At 42.4% G+C, this 21,380-nt stretch overlaps 1 long non-coding RNA gene across 1 annotated transcript in view; it reads right to left on the bottom strand.

Annotated features, from left to right (window-relative positions):
* The window catches only part of LOC121873201, a 112,090-nt gene extending 91,088 nt beyond the window's left edge, over positions 1-21,002 (bottom strand). Inside the window, exon 1 of the long non-coding RNA XR_006090206.1 lies at positions 20,400-21,002. This is a non-coding gene — a long non-coding RNA (uncharacterized LOC121873201). The remainder of the gene's footprint in view (positions 1-20,399) is intronic.
* Between the last annotated feature and the right edge of the window lie 378 nt (positions 21,003-21,380).

Here is a 21,380-nt window from a genome sequence, read left to right as displayed (position 1 = left end):
AGTTTTTTTATACGTTTATAATTGTTGTATCAAGAGTGGCTATTGTCGGAATTTATTTATATTTTTTTGGTTTAATATGAGAATTAATCTAAGAAACGTTTAATCGATTTCTCTGTACAGTGGGTCACTATCCGGATCGGTTAACCAATTATTTTTACCAGCTTCACTAACCTTAACGTTTAATCAATATCTGTGGGTTAGGGTCTCTATTCGAAACGTTTATCGGCTTCTGTGTACCTGATTTACTGTCTGAAATATTATTTTATTTTTGTATACTGGGGTCAAAATTCCGAAGTGTTTAATCGATTCCTGTGCACTACGCCATTATCAGAAACATGTCTTGGTTGCGTATGTTTTCATCAATGTGTAAAAGACAAAGTAAAGGCAAACGCTTTCATTGAGCTCAACATTATATTCCCATGGTCTTGAAAACTTGTGTGTGTATATATATATATATATATATATATATATATATATATATATATATATATATATATATATATATATATATATATATATATATATATATATATTATAACAGTTTTCACTTTTCATGTTGCATAGTTGCGTTAAAAAATATATATCATGTATTGTAGCTAATGAGGACGCGACAAAATTATAACTTAGTCTTATCTTGGTGGAGCTTACCTGACTGCCAGAGCGCCATGTTTGCTCATGAACCATTAAAACTAACAAGCCCAGCTTAAGCGACGGAGTTTCTCTTTCTTCCCGAGCTGTAATGATGGCCAACGCCCAAAAATTACTACGCTATCATTCCCAACGATGGGCATTTTCCTTCATTACTGTGGCAGCTTTTGTAAAGACATACATTTTCAGGGATAAAAGTCCCTCTTCCATTAGTCTAGCGCTCACGGCGATGCATGATAACTCCTGCCCTCCTCGATTACAAAAATTGAATTAATTATGATTAGGTAATGTGCATGTTAGGAGAGGTTTCATCAGGCTGAGAACTAAATGCGATATGATTCCTTATAGCCAGCATGATCCTCTTCCTCCTTGGGTTAGGCTGCGATGTTTTAGAAACTGCTCACTAGATATTTGGATTGTGGGTTTACGCCCCTAATTTTAAGATGTAAGAATGTGGAAGAAAAATATGTTTTGACTTCACCTTTCGTCGCGCAAGAAGGCTTTGGGCAATAATTAGTGTGTGTATGTGAGAGTGTGTGGTAGTCGTGAGTCAAAAGTTTACACTTCACACCGTGGTGCCTTGTTAACAATAAAAAATATACTCATATTTTCAGCATTTGTGTGACTTTATTCAGTTGTTTACCTAACATATGTAGTATAACCTCATGGGAAAGATGGATGAAAGTTGTGTTTCTGGGATATAAAATGAGTAAGATTCAACTCCTTATTCCAGTTAATAGCAAGGGAAACCTTTACACATGTGTTTTTGTTTTAGGTGATACAGAAAAAAAATATTAGTTTATGATTTTATTTGTACACACACGCACACACACACAGTCCAGGCCAGGGATATCAACTGTAAACTATAATAATTTGTATGTTCAATTCATTGTTCCTTCTTCTTTCATTAATGAAAGCTTTTGTTAAACGACCCACCCACCCCATGTAATAAGTCATATTTGCCCAATGTATATTTTCAGCCTTCGGGCTGCCGACTTTTTCAATAAACCGTTAATTATTATTATTATTATTATTATTACACACACACACACACACACATATATATATATATATATATATATATATATACATATATATATATATATATATATATATATATATATATATATATATATATATATATATATATATATATATATATATAATTAACTTACACACATACACACAACACACTACTATACTACTACTACTACTTTTTATTTATGGCCTCCATCCTCCCGTAATAGCCATACCTTCGCCATCATTTTATTACCTTAAAATTAAATATCCTAATACATACTAAGTAGCTATCCTTGCTGTGTTGAGTTAGTTGAGCCGCAGATCTATGTGGCATTCAGTGACTGTTGCCTCATGGTCAATATCTGCAACTGTTGTCGGGTTTGGGGCCGATGCTCTCGTTCCCCTGAGGCAGAGCAAAGCCGACCTAAGGAGAGAGAAGGACAGTCGACATCTCATCCAGGCTGTAACATAACTTCTGGGCTGCTGCTTCTGTTCGGATAGCACCTCTGCGAGTCTGGCGTAGAAACATCTTGCACTTGGTCCCATCCCACCAGAGGTTCTGAACACTAAAGGAGTGAAGCTGCCTTGATCAACTTCCTGAATTCTCTCCCCATATGCCCTTATCTTGTCGTTTTCGTTCCTCCTATGTGCAGCATCGAGAGCTAAGTTACGGAGACATGCGCCCATGGGATAAAAAAATCCTGATGTCGAAGAAGGCTTGCTGTCCCTGCGTCCAGAATCCTCGAGCACTGACGTCAACACGGGCTTTGTTTGATGTGTTCGAAGTCCTTTGTTGGAAATTCTCACCGTCCAATGGAAGGCGGGTCGGTTCTACCCTGACATCCCCGCAGATTTCCTTCAACATATTTGCTGTGAGATCCCTTAATTCATCATGCCTCATGCATATGAAGCCCCCTTTCTTGCACACCATGGCGTGATCAACGTCATAGGAAGAGCCACACACGCATTGGGAGGGCAAACCTTCTTCTGGCCTACCGTACCTTAGAGCATTGGCATCTGTAAATTCTTGTTTATTGAGACTGAAACCATTTGCCCTTATCGGTAACGTACTTAACTAGTTCGAGGTGCCCACCTCCTGCGCAATAGCTACTTTTTTTTTCAAATTCTCTGGTACTTGCAGCAACAGTTGCTGCAACTTATCACTTTGGCCGTGCTGTCGTTCTGTCGTAAGGGACCTTCGAATCTTCTTTACTTCGCTGGTATCCACCTCCCCTGTTGCGTTCTGAGCTATTATGTGGTCCGTGAGGGCTGCCGTGAGCTTAACTGAGTTTTGATGTTCGGTGGCAGCAATCTCCTCTGGATTGGTCAATCCCACTCCTCCCAGTCTTGGTGGTAGTGCAAGGAGTGATCCTTCTGCTGGGGTTAAGTGAGGGTGTATCACTAATTTGGGATTAAAATTGACGCTGATAGTTTCTTCCAGAGGGTGGAGGAGGTGTCTGATATCAGAGATAGTACGCATCAGGTAGTTCCAGCGATGCTTGACTCCATGGGTGAATGCCGCAAGAGCCGCATGTGGCTCTGTGTTAGCAATCTCAGACCGATCTTGGATTTCCCTAACCCACTCATTCACCTTTCCCGTTACGTACTCGGTCTTGAAGTCCGTTGTGCCGATTACTGAGCCTAGGTGTCTTTGGCCATCCTTTGTTATTTTGACCTCAGTTCCACCGAACACCTCCATTGCCCGTTCATAATGTTCTGGCTTCACAATGAGGAAGGACTTGCTGGCGTTTGGGTGGTACCCTGTTTGTGGACCTCATGATGTTACCAGGTCCCACCACTTTTTGATGTCCTCCACTTTTCCTGCTCCTGTAAGGTCGTCAGCATACGCCACTTGCTTGACCTCAGTTGTTTCAAATTTTATTGCTGTCACTCGAAATCGAGTATGACGATCATCCACCTATGATGCATTGATACGAGTTTTTAAGGATGTTACCTTCGTTGGTGAGCTCTGAGGTGACCCGAGAGGTCAATACGGGATCGGCAGGGCCGTCTACAGATGTTGCATGTGTGGAGGGCTACATCTAGTGAGGGATAGGCGGCGGCAGCGTCTTTCCGGTGCTGGCGCTTGACTGCCTCGGTTTGCAGTCAGGCTAATTCGAAAGTATTGATACCTTCTCGTGTGGTGCTCCTCCAAGCGCTACGGTTGGAGTGATCGTCTCCCAGGTAAGGGGAGGGGGGATTTGGCACTTTGTCAGGTTTGTCTTAAGACTATCCTTATTCCTTTTCCGTTGTCCGCCAGCATTACATTTACTATTTGTTAGGTTACTATAATGTAGGTGTTTTGGCGGTCTACTGTCGTCCATGCGGGTAACATGGCCAGTCCAATGTAACTGTTCATGGATAATGGTAGCCTTGATGCTCCTACAGTTGATGTCAACGAGAATACTGGCATTTGTTCTCTTGTCTTCCCAGCGAACTCGTAGGATGGAACGTAGACTACGTTGATGAAAGTTTTCAAGTGCCTTGAGGTGCCTCTTGTATGTGACCCATGTCTCACTGCCATACAGCAGGGTAGGGAGAATTACTGCTCGATACACGTGCAACTATGTAGGTAATTTCTGCTCCCGGCTTGAGATGCACATGTGATCCGAAGTTGAATCTCTTCATTGATGTCCGCGGTGGTGGACAGGTGAGAGCCTAGGTACTGAAAGTGAGTAACATTAGAGAGGGTAGTACAGTTAAGCTGGATGAATGGTGAAGATGTAGTTGAACCGGCGGTAGGCTGCATAGGTGTTCAGAATCTCCTGTAGGTTGCGTTTAGTGTAAACGACGAGGGTGAGGTCGTCTGCATACTGAAGTTCAGAGGTGAAAGCGCCCGACAACTTTTTTCTGCCTGGAGTCGTCTTATGTTGAAAAGTCCCTTCATCCGGTACTGGATATCCACCCCCTGGTTAAATTGGCACAGGTATGAGTAAGGAAGGCAGCCAAGAAAATGGAAAAGAGAGTTTGTGCCAGTACACATCCTTGTTTTACCCCCGTTTTAATGGGGAAGAACTGAGACCGGGTACCATTGAGCAGGACACTGCCGTTCATGACATCGTGGAGTTGTCTCACAATGCCAATGAATTTTGGGCTTCCCTGTTAACCGAGTCGAAGGCCTTAATAAGGTTCAATGAAGGCCATGTACAAGTTATGATGCTGTTTTCTGCACTTTTCCTGTATTTGGTGTGCAGCAAAGATCATGTCAGTAGTGCCACGTGGTGGTCTAAGGCCACATTGAGATTCTGGTAGGAGGTTTTTCGCCTCAGGATGAAGTCTGTTTAGGAGGACTTGGGCGATAGTCTTGCCAGCTACAGACAGCAGCGAGATCCCACAGTAGTTACCACAGTCTGACTGCTCTCCTTTGTTCTTATAAATATTGACGATCGAGGCGTCTTTAGGGTCTTGGGGGATTTTTCCTTCTCCCATATATTTTCCAGGAGATAGTGGAAACGGCCGGTAAGCAGAGGTCCTCCTGCTTTATACACCTAGGCTGGGATTCCATCAGGCCTGTGGCTTTGTTATTTTTCATCTGTTTGATGGTAGAAAGCTACCTCATCCAGGGATGGAGGATAGCCGAGGTGGGTCAGCTCTGGGTGCTGATAGACCTACTGGGTAGTCAAGACATTCACATTAGTGTTTCGTTTAAACAGTGAATGGTAGTGCTCTTTTCAGAGCTCATGGATGCCTTCTTCATCTTTAATTAAGGAATTACCGTCTGATGAGCGGAGGAGGGCCGCGCCATGAGTAGTTGGGCTGTATATTGAAAAATTCATGCATATTGTGTTGATCCGCAATTTTTTTTGCATTTCACATGATTTATTTTTCCACCATTAGTTCATTAGCTTGCAAAGTTCACACTGGGCTGCTGCTTACTTCTCGTGGAGGGTATCAGATTTGGTCCAAGACTTAGGGTTGTTTTGCAAGTCAGTGAGAGCAGCACGTTTACTGTTGATGGCCACTTCAATTTTCTTGTCGTTTTCATTAAACCAATCCTGGTGTTTTCCTTTGATCTGGCCCAGGGTCTCATTGCAGGTTTTTGTGATGACAGCTTTTTGGGGACCCCACTCGGCAATCGGATTTGGGTTGTTTATTGTTCGGTTGTTTATCAGACCATCGTTGAGCTGCTATTTGAAAGCATGTGCTACTGCTGGATCCTCCAGACGCTTAGTGTTAAAGCCCCTTCCAGAGGCTTTTTGCCTTGGTCGTTTTGAGGTGACAAGTTTAGCTCTGACGAAATGATGATCTGTGTCACAGTGGTCTAAGCCATGCCTGGTGCGGGTGATGAGGACATCTCAGCGATTTCTTTCTCCGACATGATGTAGTCAATGAGATGCCAATGATTAGATCATGAGTGTTACTAAGAACCCTTGAACTTGTCGACCTGCCTAAAGAAGGTGTTGGTGATAGCGAGGTTGTGTCCAGCACACTTGCTGAGGAGGAGTAGGCCGTTGGAATTACACTTGCCTACTCCATTTCTCTGTATGCTTCCTTGCCATATGTCAGCATCCCTGCCAACCCTAGCATTGAAGTCGCCTATGAACACAACCTTATCTTCTCTGGGAATAGAGATTAGCACTCTGTCAAGGTTGGCGTAAAAGGTCTTCTTGCTGTCACCCTCTGCATCCAGTGTTGGGGTGTATGCACTGATGAAGAAGGCATGACGTGAGTGATTCAGTGGGACACAGAGCGTCATGAGGCGCTCGTTGATTCCAACAGGCATTTCAGTTTGCCTATGTAGGATCCATTGGTGGATGGCAACGCCAACTCCATAAATGCAGTTGCTCTCCACAGCAGATTTATCCTTTCAGAAGAAGGCATAGCCGGACCCCGTTCTGTGAGTCTTCACTCGTCTGGGAGCCGGGACCCACTAATAGCTGCTATATCGATGTTATACCTAGGCAGCTCTTTTACCACAAGGGTGGTTCTTCTTTCAGGATGCTTATTTGTGCCAGTATCCAGAAGTCATGGCATTCCATGCAGCGACCATAATAGGTTGTATAGTTTGTTTTTGCTTTGATCTGTGATTATGATTGTGTTTTTGACCTCATAAGGATGACCTTCGTGGGTGCTGTTGCCCAGTCAGGTTGGTTCTTTAGGCAGGCTATGTTTGGGGCACCTTTTCTAGCACCCTCTATATGTGGGGTGAGCAGAATGGCTCCTTGAAAGGGCTTCTCAGTAGCAAAGACAGGACCGGATTACACTGCTGCCTAGAACCCAGTGCATAAATGACCATCTTATCTATGCTGCCCATGTGCAGATTTGTGACTAAATACTCCCATCAGTCATCTCTGCCTGTCCCTGTCGCCACTCGTCTGTCGCCATAGGAGTTTTGGGGGGATAGGGGTTTTGATGATGATAAGAAGTAGGAAAAGCTGGATGATGGCTGCATGTGAGCTAATTTATGTGGTGAGGCAGGAGCGCGGGCTGCAACCACACAACTTGGCTCTCTCTTTTCCTGGTCTAGTGGTTCAGCTAGTTGCAATGTCTTGGGGGAGGGAGAGATGCAATGGACTGCCGATAAGCCCAGTTTGTTAGGTTTCGCCTTAGTAGCCTTTCCATCTTGTATTGCCTTCATCTGCCCGTGTAGTTTTTTGGGTCCTATGTTGGTCACCTCTTCTGCCTAAGTGCAGTTGGGATCTTACTAGAGCTCTGTAAGTATGTTGCCCTGATGCAGGGCTCCACTGCAGACTTTTTGTTTTGGATTTACTCCCGTAGCCTTATACCTACCAAGGTTAATCCGCAAGACAGTGGGGCAGTGGTTGGTATACGCCATCCCTCTGGGGTCCACTGCTGCTCCCAGATCCCCTGCTGGTCTACCCTGGTGCCACGAGGCACCCAGTTACCATGTGTTACCATGAGGAGGCACAGCAGGAGTCTTGATGGTGGTGAAAAGGCTGCGTACTGGCAGGGGAAGATTTACACAAGGTTGCTACCCTGTTCCCCGCGATGGATGCAATCATTCTGCCAAATTCTAAAATAGATATGCTAGGCTTCGCCATTTCCTCTAATATGTCATGGAAGCCACACATCCACAACATTGTTAAAGCTGCCTCCCGAAAGCTGGGAATATTGTACAGATGTCGTAGCTACTTCACTCCTTAGCAGTTGCTTCAAGTTTATAAAGGATTCATTTGTCCTAACTTGGAGTACTGCTCTCATATCTGGGGTGGCTCCTCTGTCCAACTGTTAGATAGGGTGGAATCAAAGGCATTTCGTCTTATTAACTCTCCTCCTTTAGTTGATAATCTCTCTTCCCCTTCTTTTTGCCGCAATGTTGCTCCACTCTCTCTCTTTTACAGGTACTTTAACAGGCAATGTTCGGTTGATTTAGCATCCTGTGTACTGCCGGCAAGGCAGTGGGCTCGTAACACTCATTTTGCCCCTGGTGCCCATTGTTTCTGTGTGGATGTCGGTCACACTAGAATAGCCCATTATAGTACATCCTTCATTCCTCACATAACCGAACTGTGGAATGCTCTGCCTTCTTTTGTGTTTCCATACTCATACAATCTGTCTCACTTCCAAAAGCTGGTTTTCCAGCACCTTCGTGGCTTAGATTAATATAATCATTTTCTTTTCTATTTTTAATATCTTTTTACTCTTATTTTTCCGCCCACTAGGCCCCGTTGTGGGTCGATAACCTGTGCCGTGGTGGGCTATTCCGCGTAAAAAAATTAGAAATAAAATAAAGTAAAAAAAAAAACTAGATGCATTACACCACCCTATGTGCGCGCGCACACACACACACACACACACACACCATAATACCCTGTGTGAGGGAGTTATTACACTGTGTTTGCTTTTCAACACCTCATTGCGTGTGGCCTACGTAACCCTCACTGTAGATATTAATCTGTAGGTTCATTCTATGTTCCTTTTCCTTTCTCTAATGAAGGCTTTTGATAAACTGCCCCCTCCCCCATGTTTTGTATCTAATAATTCATTTATGTCCACTGTATATTTTCAGCCTTCGGGCTGCCGAACTTTTTCACTTCCGTTTATTATTATTATTATTAATATTATTATTATTATTATTATTATTATTATTATTATTATTATTATTATTATTATTATTATTATTATTATTATTAATGTTTTCTTCACCTGGTTGAGTTGTCTCTAACGATTTCACACGATTGTTGAAAACTAATGGACAGTATTATGATAAAGTTTTGTTTTTGAGGGTCTCTACCTTCCTTCTTGTATCAATTGTGACTTTTAAATGTATATAGATATTCAGATGAAACTTAACACTTAACATGAGTATCCAGATCACAGTATAACTTTACGTTTAAGTCAAGGAAAGGTCAACAATTAGAGACTTAACCGGAGCATAACTTTTGATGGATACAAATGATTTTTTTTATGAAACTTAACAGGTAAATGACTCAAAATTAAACTAGCTACATAAAAGCGAATTAAAGTACTGTATCTGTCAAAGGTGAAGGTCATATTTGAAGGTCATAGATAAAGGCCAAAAGTCAACTATGAGAAATATGTGCTGCGGTAGTCTTGTTGACGCGAGTTGTTGTTGTTTTAGGTCTTTAAAATGCCAGGGTTTAATAATTTGTCGATTAAGACTGTAACATAATGAGCATCTAGCGGGCCATCTGCCTCACCCAGAAGGTAGAAGGGGAAGGAAGGAGGGAGAGAGGGAGGGAGGCTACATGAAATTGATCCCAAATTACTTAATACCCCGTTAAACTTCTCTGACCAGTTTAATCACATGTTAATAAACATTCGCATGGATAATGTAGCACAGTTTAGTTTGCTTCTCCCTCGGTGTCCAACAATTATCGGAAATAGAATCATTGCTACGTTCATTGTTCCCGAAATCGCTTCGTTTTCGTCTAAACGAATAATAATTATAATTCATGGCTGGAAATTTTGCTGAAACGTTCTCTTTCTAATTTTGTGGAAGGAAGCTTCATATCCACTGTAATTTACGCTACGGACCTACAGTCGCCCATGATAATATATAAACATGTACACCATCTACATCCACGTATGTGTATTATGCACTCACACACACACACACACACACACACACACACACATATTTTTTTTTTAAGGGGATTAGCCCACCCGGGCACAGGTCACTGACCCACATCAGGGCCTGGGGGGCGAAAATATAATAATAATAATAATAATAATAATAATAATAATAATAATAATAATAATAATAATAATAATAATAAATAAATAATAATATCTATTGATTATTATTACTGTATTATCATTACAACAATTAATTAAATTAATAGCAAATTAATTCAAATAAAAATAAAATAATGAAAGTAATAATAATAATAATAATAATAATAATAATAATAATAATAATAATAATAGTAATAATAACCATAAATAAATACAAAAACGAAAAAATAAATCAAGAGTGAGAGAGTGAGAAACGATATACATTATGTATGTCGTGTTGTCCAAGTAAGAGAAACAACTGAGACCCTGCAATTGTGAGTCAGATCAACAATCTGGGACTTGGTCACAATTTTCGTGATGCCATATGGCAGCAGGGTCTACCATTAGACAACACATTATACTTCCAATATATATATATATATATATATATATATATATATATATATATATATATATATATATATATATATATATATATATATATATAAACGTGTACACCATCTACATCCACGTTTGTGTATTATGCAATCACACACACACACACACACACACACAGTGTGGCGACCTCACTGAGTGAGGACTTGTCCCCTGGCGCTCCGCAGCAGCCTTGGTCATCACGTCGACCTATAGCTAATTTAAGGCAGTTCAGCACTTTTACGGAAAGACAGTGCGTATTTACAAGGTGTCAGTGACCGAGTGCTAGACTTGTGAATATGTGCGTTCCAGTGTCACATTACCGTCTCACCGACCTGTTCCAGCTGAAGTCTGGTGCCGGCTATCCTCCACCCCACACCATCACTCTACTAAAGGCGCTGAGAATCTTTCATAACCGCGGCTGCAGACGGGGTCGCCGCATTCCCAGACGAATCCCTATCATCACACCGAGCAAGCATAAGAAAGTCAAGCCAGTGCCAGAAAGACAGTGTACTCGCTATGAAGTGCCGCGACTATGGTACAGCCTACCATCCCTATTGCTGTCCAATGTCACATCTTTATGCAACAAGGTGGAGGAGGTCAGTGTCACAGTGAAGTCAGTTGGTGCAGGTATTGTGGCGATTACCGAGGCGTGGCAAATTGTTCCTGAGATCTGTGCCATAGAAAACTATGAGTTATTTCACCACCTTAGAAAAGATAGAAGAGGTGTTGGTGTAGTTGTGTACTGTCGCAGTGGCCTTAAACCATCACCCCTAGGTGTTAATGTACCTGAGGATGTAGAAGCTTTGTGGGTTAAGGTCACTACCATATCCCACCCCCGCCAGCTTGTCTCCCTCATTGTTTGTGTGGCTTATCACCCCCCCCCCAGCGCTCACCTACCGCCAATGTACTGGTTACTCATATAATAGACACTGCTGACTCCTTGAGATCCAGATTTCCATGTGCTAAGCTAGTGATATGCGGTGACTTTAATGAGTTAGACATCAGCAACATCACCCAACACCTTCACCTTACACAGATAGTTGTTTTTCCTACACATGGGAATGCCACCCTGGACCTCATCATTACTGATCTCGGCAACCACTACCTCCCCCCCCCCAGCCGCTGCCTCCCATGGGGCGGAGCACCTACCTGTCTCTACTGTGGTCACCTACACCCACCATCTCACGACCACCAATTGTCACCAGGACTTACCGACCTACCCCTGACTGCCATGCGCCGTTTCGGACAATGGGTGACCCGGTATCACTGGACTGAACTGATCACGGAAGACGATGTGCAGAACAAGTGGGATAATTACCTGGATACTATCACCAAAGCCTACCACCACTTCTTTCCAGCCAAGACACTGAGGATCCACCCCTATGATGTCCCGTGGATTACACCCCGTATCAAAAGACTAATTGAGCAGCGCAACAAGGCATACTACACCAACAACCGCCTGTACAAAAGTCTACGTAACCAGGTCATCAGGGAAATCAAGTCAGCCAAGAAGTCTTATTATCCCAGAAAGGTGCACGGCCTCAAGGAGGTCGGCACCGGTCAGTGGTACTCAAGGGAAAAGATCTCTATGGTCTTAACCGTCACTCTCCCACACTTCCTTTTATCTCTCATTTACCTAGTGAGGCAGCAGCTGAGACATTTAATAACCACTTTGCAACCATATGTCATACCCTACCCAGTCTTGACCTCGCTCTCCTCTGGCCTACTTCCCCTTCCTCCCCTCCCAGTGTTCAACCATTTGAAATTGCCAACAAACTCCTGAAATTTAAATCAAAATGCTCTACAACCCCAATTGACCTCCCAATCAAAATTTACAAGGAGTTTGCAGTCGAACTTGCCACCCACCTCTGTTCTATTATTAATGCATCCCTCAGACAAAGCAAATGCCCTAATGAATGGAAAACCGCATTTGTCACCCCTATCCTCAAGGTCACCACCGCACAGTCCCCTGGTGACCTCAGGCCAGTTGCCATTATCCCCATACCCAGTCTACTCTGTGAAGACTTTGTTTTTGAATGGGCTGTTGCTAGTATTTATCAGTCAATTGATCCACAGCAATTTGGCAATATGAGGGCCTCCTCTACATCACACTGCTCTGTTAGTTTCCTGGATTTTCGGCACAAAAACCTGGAGAAACGTAAGACATCACTGGCCGTTGCCCTTGTTGACTTCAGGAAGGCTTTTGACCTTGTTGATCACTGCACTGTTATCAACAAAGCCATTGCACTAGGGCTTCCCACCAACCTGGTCTCATGGCTCACTGATTTCTTGAGTGAACGTCGTCAGGCAGTGAGGTACCAGGATTCTGTCTCCACATTCCAACACCTCACCTGTGGTGTTCCCCAGGGGACCATGATAGGACCACTGTGCTTCCTGATCCTGATCAACGACGCTCTATCGGACACTCCTCACAGGTGGAAGTACGTGGATGACTGCACTGTGGGGGTTACAGTGGACAACACCGCACCGGACTAGTCATCGCTACAAGACACTCTGGACAGGCTACAGGCATGGACTACGGAGAACAAGGTCACCATCAACCACACCAAAACCGTAGTCACGCACATCAATACCGCTACCACTCCAGTGCAAGCTCCAGCAGTCACAGTGGGTGCCCATCCTCTCCAGTTAGTGCAATCCGCCAAACTCCTGGGTGTTACCATAGACCACAAACTGGACTGGAAGGCCCATGTAAACAACACAATCAAGGCAGCCTAGTACCCACTCTACATGCTGCGACGACTTAGGTCACTTGGGGCACCCACGCCAGAGCTGTGGACTATCTACAACGCCTTTATTCTCCCCAAACTAACGTATGCGTCACCAGCCTGGTCGTCTTCTCTCAACTCTACCTAAAAACGCGAGCTAGAGAAGGTACAGAAAAGGGCCTGCAGGATCATGCTCGGCGGAGACTACTCCAGCTACAACAACGCTCTCTCCACCCTGGAAATGCCATCCCTCAGTGACCTTCACCGCCAAGCACTAGCAAGGTTTGGCAGTGGACAACTGCACCATCGTCGTCATCGCTACCTCCTGCCACCGGCAGTCCCCCGCCCACCTCGCGCAGTCCGCCACTACAACAAAATTCAGCCCATAAGAGCCCGCACTGATAGATATAAGAACAGCACCATCCCATCTATCATTAAATTAATAAACAACTCCTGATTTATGTACGGAACAGCCCTGTAAATTTATTCAACGCATAGTATATCATTATGTCTAAATCAAATGTAAGTTTGTATATTTTCAGCCACAGGCTGCAACTCTATAAATAAACCGTTTATTATGTAAGTTTGTATATTTTCAGCCACCGGCTGCAACTCTATTAATAAACCGTTTATTATATATATATATATATATATATATATATATATATATATATATATATATATATATATATATATATATATATATATATATAAATCTTGATAAAATCACACAAGGAAAAGGGAAACAATGGAGTACCTTAGCTTTCGTCTTTATTCAAGACATCTTCAGAAGCAACATTGTTTCCCTTTCACTGAGTGATTTGTCATATATATATATATATATATATATATATATATATATATATATATATATATATATATACATACATATACATACACACACACACACACACACACACACACACACACACACACACACACACACACACACACACATATTTGGTGTTATCTACCCCACAGCAGCGGTCATACAAAGTACACAAACCTCCCCTAACTGCCTAACTGCACAACCACACGACAGCTGACCATATCATGTCGCCTTTGTTATACTGAGACTGTACAAACCATTACATGTAAACTAGAAAATTACAGAAGTTAAGGTAAGCATGCGATGGAAGGCGAGGGATTAGAATGTGTGTATGTGTGTGTGTTTGTGTACACAGGGTGGTGTAATGTGTCTAACGTGGCAGCATTATGTTAGTGTTAAAGTGCAGGCACTGCTTGCTTCCTCTCGCTTTCAGCTAACACCGTTGGCTAGCTCTCGTGGTGAACAGGGAAGCAACCATGTATAAGTCTTCCCCTGTCAGTACACAGCCTCTTCACCGATAAGACTCCTGCTGTGCCTCCTCGTGGCAATATACGGTAACTGGGTACCTCGCAGCCCCAGGCTAGATCAGCAGGTGATCTCGGAGCAGCAGTGGGCCCCAGAGGGAATGCACATAAGCCCACCGGTATGTGAACGCGCTCTGGTGCCTACCAACCACTGCCCCTCTGCCTTGCAGATTAACGTTGTTGGTATAAGGTTACGGAAGTAAACCCCGAATGGAAAATCTGCAGTGGAGCACACACATCAGGCAAACATGCTTATAGAGATCCAGTAAGACCCCAGCGGTGGAAATTTCAGAAGATGTGATCAACACGGGAACCCAACGATGAGACCGGCGGATGAAGGCAATGCAAGATGAACACATAAATCAACTCACGAACAGCTACCATCCAGCTCATCATACTACTCATCGTTCTCAAAACCCCTACATCCCCAAAGTCCTATGACAGCAGACAAGTGGCGACGTGGACAGGCAGAGATGACTGCCGGGAGTCTCTAGTCACAACTCTGCACATGGGCGGCATAGATAAGATGGTCATTTATGCACTGGGATTTAGGCAGCTGTGCAACCCAGTCCTGTCTGTGCGACTGAGCAGCCCTTTCCAGGAGCCACTCTGCTCACCCCACATGGAGAGGGAGCTAGAAAAGGTGCCCTAAAATTAGCCTACCTAAAAAACTAACCTGACTGGGCAACCACACCAGTAAGGTCACCCTTATGCGGTCGAAAACATAATCTTAATCTTTCGCCCCTATACCCAGCTCCGACGATCGATTTGCACGTCAGAATCGCAATGGACTTTCACCAGAGTTTCCTCTGGCTTCATCCTGGCCAGGCATATTTCACCATCTTTCGGGTCCCAACATATATGCTCATGGTACTTGCCAACTGCTCACTGCATGGAATATCAGTACCCTACTGGATATTGGCATGAATGAACATTCTGAAAGAACTGCTCTTGTGGCAAAGGAGCTGTCGAGGTATAACATCGACGTAGCAACCATAAGTGAGTCCCGGCTTCCAGACGAAGGTCAACTTGCAGAACAGGTGATCGGCTAGACCTTTTTTTCTGGAAGGGTAAGCCTGCTGCAGAGAGAAACCACATTTAAGGAGTTGACTTTGCCTTTCTCCAATCCATCGTACTTAGACTAACTGAAATGCCTGTTGGAATCAACGGGCTCCTCATGACACTCCGAGTCCCACTAAATCATTCACATCATGCCTTCTTCATCAGTGCATACGCCCTAACACTGGATGCAAAGGATGACATCAAGGAGGCATTTTACGCTGACCTTGACAGAGTGCTAACCTCTATCCGCAGAGAAGATAAGGTTGTGTTCCTAGGTGACTTCAATGCTAGAGTTGGCACAGATGCTGACATGTGGCAGGAAACCATCGGGAGTAACGGAGTATGTAAGTGTAATACCTGACGATGAATCACGGTCAGATTCTGATAACACGGACGGCAACACGTTTAGCGGAATGGGGACTGGAGCCTCAGGACCACGTGGCACTGGTCTCATGGTAGATAGAATCTTGGGATAAATGATTCCTTGTTTATTTTTTTGCATTATATCCCTCTATCTTCACAGAGGAAAACAACAGTCATCACCATGATTTTTAGGCTCCCACCATACCATAGGGACTCCAAATGGCCTAACTATTTTCTTACCAAATGCAACATACCTTATGTGGCGCCCATGGTTTATCCAAATCACCTATTTTCACTCCAAAGTAGGCAAAATATGCGTTTTTCACGAATGCTGTTATTTCTTGTTGCTGCTTATGCACAATAAAGCACCCACATATGTAGCAGAATACGTTTGGATTGTTCAAACATCCATGAGAAGACATATTTACAACAGGAATAGTATCTAGTAGAGCAAAACAAGGAGATTTAGCATTACGTCCACGAGGAAAGGAAACAACTTGGTTAGGTAATTCAATAAAAGATTTTTCTCACGACTTGTAAAAAGAGCCCTATACACAGCACCAATTAATATATTTTTCCTTTTCATAATGATCTCACACCATACCGCTTTATCATACAAATGACCATTCATGAAATTTACATTGTCTACAAGAGAAATAAGAGAATTCCTCGCTAATATAACCACACCTCTACCAGGTTCATTCTTCACACCATCGAATTTACTATTTAATTTCCACTAAAAAACTGATGGACTTTTATGTTTACCAGTAAATTAAATTTTAAAAATTATATTAATTAATTGTATTATCAGAGTTTACTAGCCTATTATACCACTTATGCACTGGACTCAATTTTATTTATTTCCCTTTATTCTATATATTTTATAATATTTCTGGCTTCACGGCATTTTCACTACCAACACCTCAATTAATTAATTAAATTATTATACATCCAAACGAAGGGAAGTCGAATACAGTATAATGCTACTATCAGTCGCCACTCACCAGCTCTGCTCACCACGGAATCACAGAGCGTTCTGCCGGGAGTGCCATACGATATGTTGGGCAAACACTTCATTTTTACCTTGACTTCAATTTTAACTGCTACACCTGCACTAAATATTGATAGAAATAAAATGACAATCACAAATTGCACGTGTTTCCCTATCATAGGTTAGGTTAGGTTAGGATATTTGAACATATATTATGAGAGAATCAATGAAAGCAATTCCAGTGTTTATATACTACTGTTGTAATATACCTCATCTTCCATCTGCCATGAATATCAACCTCATTTTCCGCACCAAAATAACATGCGACCATACCAGTCGCGACCCTTCTACTGCATATTATTAACCCATGCTAGAACCTTATCAGCTTGTCTTAAGCCCCCCATAGACGATACGTCGGCCGCCGGATCCGTCTGCGGGAATCGTAATTAAAACCGATCGTGTAGGGGGCATCGTACTGCCAATTGTGGGCGGAATCCGGCGGCCGGACCGGCGAGCTCAGAATCTGTCCGCGCCAGATTTCTCCCTTCCGTCCCACTTCAGGCGCCGACCTGACGGATTGTCTGTGGAGCTGTCGTACGATCAGTCTCATAGCAACTCCCAGTGAGTAAACATCTAGAAAATGAAAAGCACATCATATGACAAAGATTTTTGGGAGGAATTCATCAAATTATACAAACAATACCCGTGCCTCTGGAAGATAAAGTCGAAAGACTATAGTGATAAAGGAAAACGAAATGCTGCATATGATATACTTCTAGAGAAGCTTAAAGAAAAGGATGTAAATGCCACCAGAGATACTGTTGCCAAAACAAAATTAATTCTAAGTGTGTTCTTTCGGTTTACAGAAAAGAACACTTTTTTATAGGCCAGATGATGTTGTAGGGGTATCGATATATTAATGTTGTCTAGCACTAAGAATGGAAGGAAACTCTAATGTGGTTTTCTTGTATAATATATAAGTTATATGATAGACAGCGTGGAGCTTGCTGGAGGAGGTGTTGCTTGTTCAGGAAGATGGGCAGAATGAGAGTTGGTTGGTGAGGAAGCTCAGAGAAGGACAGCTGGTGGGTCGCCATGCTCGCTGGCGGGAGCGAGGGCCGCCAGGCAGGCGAGGAGAAGCTAAGGCAGCCAGGCAGCGGCGGAGGAGGAGGTGTTGCTTGTTCAAGAAGAATGGTCAGAATGAATCTCAATGGAGAGACAGAGCTTATATACCCAGCAGCAGCCGCTATGAGTCATGTTGGGAAAACCCAGAAAGTCGCCGGTTCCTGGTTTCATTGCTAGGATACGGCACGTCGGAATGCCGTAGCAGGTGGTGGCAGCTACGCAGTTTGTAGGGGAGACGTCCACTACAATGTCATTTTCGTTTGTTTAATTTCCTGAGTTTATGCCTCACGAAGCTGAGTTATGATTTTCATCATGCATGTATAGAATAGCATTAAGTTCTTTTAAAAACCTTTCTTATTTCAGGCTACTTTACCTCCATAAAATTTATGTTCTAATTTATGCTTAAAGTCATCATTTTGGTGAGAATCTTCATTTTATCACTGAGGATTTTGATTTTGATTTGAAATGCAAGGAATACTAGCAAAAATCATGCAACATGCATGCTATTTTCTTATTGCTGCATGTAGGAAACTACATGTTTACGTAGGCCTAAAGCTGCTATTTTCAGTTTATAATTTTCACGAGTTTCTTATATAATGGATGTGAATTCTTATTTTTATGATGAATGCTGAAAATACAATACCATATGTGATATGAGTTTTATTACCATGTTGCAAATATATCATATTAATGGACTGGATTTTTTTTATTTTCTTAAACATTGCCTTGAATTTGTATAAACATCATGTTACTCACCTTCATATACTCTGGTTGTAAATCTTGTATAATGGCATTACATGTCTCGGGTATTATTATGCCCAGAGATAGTGCAGATATAAGGGTAGAAATTTTCAAGTCTTCATAGGATCGACTAGTGACTAGAAATCACAGAGTAGCTAATAATCTCTCATGTGGTGATATGTTCGTCCGCATACGCGTATCTTGCTTTTCTATGAATGGAGACAGCAAAGACAATAACTTTAAGTTAGTTTCCTCATCTATCCTGAGGTAATTGAACTAATCCCCTGGTTCGAGTTTCAATTCGTTAAGTAAAGAGTCATGAGATAGTTCATTCAGCCACTGTTTCACCCACTTCCTTCTCCTTCTCTTTGGTTTCTCTATTTCTGCTACAGCGTAAACCGCAGCAGTAGCTCCTAACGTTAAGAAAGTCAGATCTTCGAGCGAAGAGGCCACATCTGCACAATATAACAGCCTGGCAAAACTGAAGCTTGCCGGAACAGGCCGCCGGAAAGTCTGTGGGCAGCTCATTTTAGGGGGCAAGCCGGAAGCAGGACGGAGCCGGAACCAGCGGTCGCACCGTCTATGGGGGGCTTAAGACGTGACTGGGTGGTTACGTCTGTTACACTAATATAATGATAAGCATTCACTCATAGAGATTTATGTTGCCAAAATTGATCGGCAATGGCAATTGCTTTTGATATTAATTCGATTATTTTATAAATATAGTTATATGATGTTAACTGCTATCTTCGTATGTAACACATTGTGCACGCAGACACACTGAAACACCTTTTGGTAAATACCATCTACAGAGTAACTGACAACTCAGGAAGCCAGGACTACCAACATCCGCTTTGACTCATAAGTGTTTTCAGAATTCTTGGTCCGGTGTGTCATACTGTAGGAACCAGTAAAGGTGCAGAATAATATTTGGCTGACTGTACACACAGTAGCCTGGGACTACAATAATATTATTTGACTCATTACATGGTCCGGCAACATTTACATAGATTAATTATTGATGTAGTATGGACGCTTTTCACCCATCTAACGTGGAGCGAAAAATTCCTGCCCTGCAGTGGACAATGTAAGACTAAACAGTTGGTTACACAGTAAAAATATTTTTTATCTTTCTTTTTTTACGGGGATTAGCCACCCGAGCACATCGGGGCCTATGGGGCGAAAATATACTACTGCTACACCTAATAATAATAATAATAATAATAATAATAATAATAATAATAATAATAATAATAATAATAATAAAGAACCACAAATAAAAACAGAGACTAAAAAAAAAGATCACGAGTGAGAAACGATACATGAATGTTGTGTTGTCAATAGTAAGAGAAACACTTGAGACCCTGCAATTATGTGTAAATTAGGCAGAAAGTATGATCAGCAACCTGAGACTCGGTCACAATTTTCTTGAGGCCAAATGGCAGCAGGGTCTACCATTAGACAACACACTATGCTTCCCAGACAGTAGTACCTCCCAGTTTGATAGCTTTATTGAGTGTGGTGTGGGTCAAGTGTTATGGTGGTGGTGGCGTGATAATTCGGATTCTGAGATAAGTCCATAGTCTATTGTTTGGGCACACAAACACGCATAGAAATTCCATTTCTCCTCATGCTATGGCACATTTCATCATTGACCAGGTTTGGCCCAAAGTTGATATGGAGAGCATGACTATGTCCACACACTATCGCAGACAGGATGCATTTGTTTATCTCAATGACACTGCAATCAAATGTAAAGTATCAGAATTCAGATATTAGATATTTCTTACTTGTCACAACAGTATGGCGGTGCAACTGTCCCCTATCCTCTGTCCTTACGTCGCATCACCTCGCCTTAAGGCACAGGTTATTACGACTCCCCAGACGTACGGGAGCCAGCTTTGCACTGCTCACTATACACACACGGTCACACCATGGCGCTCCTTCTGGTGCCCGCACAACTAACACTTGACCAAGGACGAGGGTTAAGTATTCCAATCATGCGACAATTACTTGTTTATTCTCACCATTGAGCTCTGAGGCTATTTGGGGTTAAGCTAGGATGTTACGCTCTGAGGTTAAGCTGTGCGGTTAAGATGTGAGATTATGTTCTACGGTTTGTCATGAGGTTAAGCTATCAGATTAAAAAGTGAGGTTATGCTGTGAAGAAAAACTGTAAGTTTAAAATGTGAGGTTAAACTATGAGGTTAAACTCTAAGGTTAAGCTGTGAGGTTATATTGTAAGGTTATTTCATGAAGTTAAGTTATGAAGTTAAACTGTAAAGCTAAGCTGTGAGATTATATTGTAAAGTTATGTCATGAGCTTACGCTACAAAGTTAAACTGTAAAGTTAAGCTGTGAGGTTATAGTGTAAGGTTATGTCATGAGGTTAAGCTATGAGATTAAGCTGTGAGGTTAAGGTGTGAAGATAAACTATAGGTTTAAACTGTGAGGTTAAGCCACGATGTTTAAGTAAAGGAAAGAACCAAAAGGAGGGTGAAAATTCCATTACCACGCGGAACGGCGAATATATCTTGCGAGGACAATCATATAAATTGGTGGCTTAATTGTTTACATTAACACAGTTATAAGGTGTATTAAAAATGTGTTTTAAGGCTAATTTATCGTACCAATGTTGACAACTAATGTTCTAAACGGAAGTACTTCTCGGTTATCACATCAGAAAGCAATACCCAATGTGTGAAAACATTGGAAAATTTTGCGTTATATTACCAATTTATAACTTTATTTTAGTTGTTTTATGGATGATA

The sequence above is a fragment of the Homarus americanus genome, unplaced genomic scaffold, assembly GCF_018991925.1.
Source record: "Homarus americanus isolate GMGI-L3 unplaced genomic scaffold, GMGI_Hamer_2.0 scaffold32929, whole genome shotgun sequence".
Lineage (NCBI taxonomy): Eukaryota > Metazoa > Arthropoda > Malacostraca > Decapoda > Nephropidae > Homarus > Homarus americanus.
The sequence above is the reverse complement of the archived record's forward strand: the minus strand, read 5'-3'. Positions and strand labels throughout refer to the sequence as shown.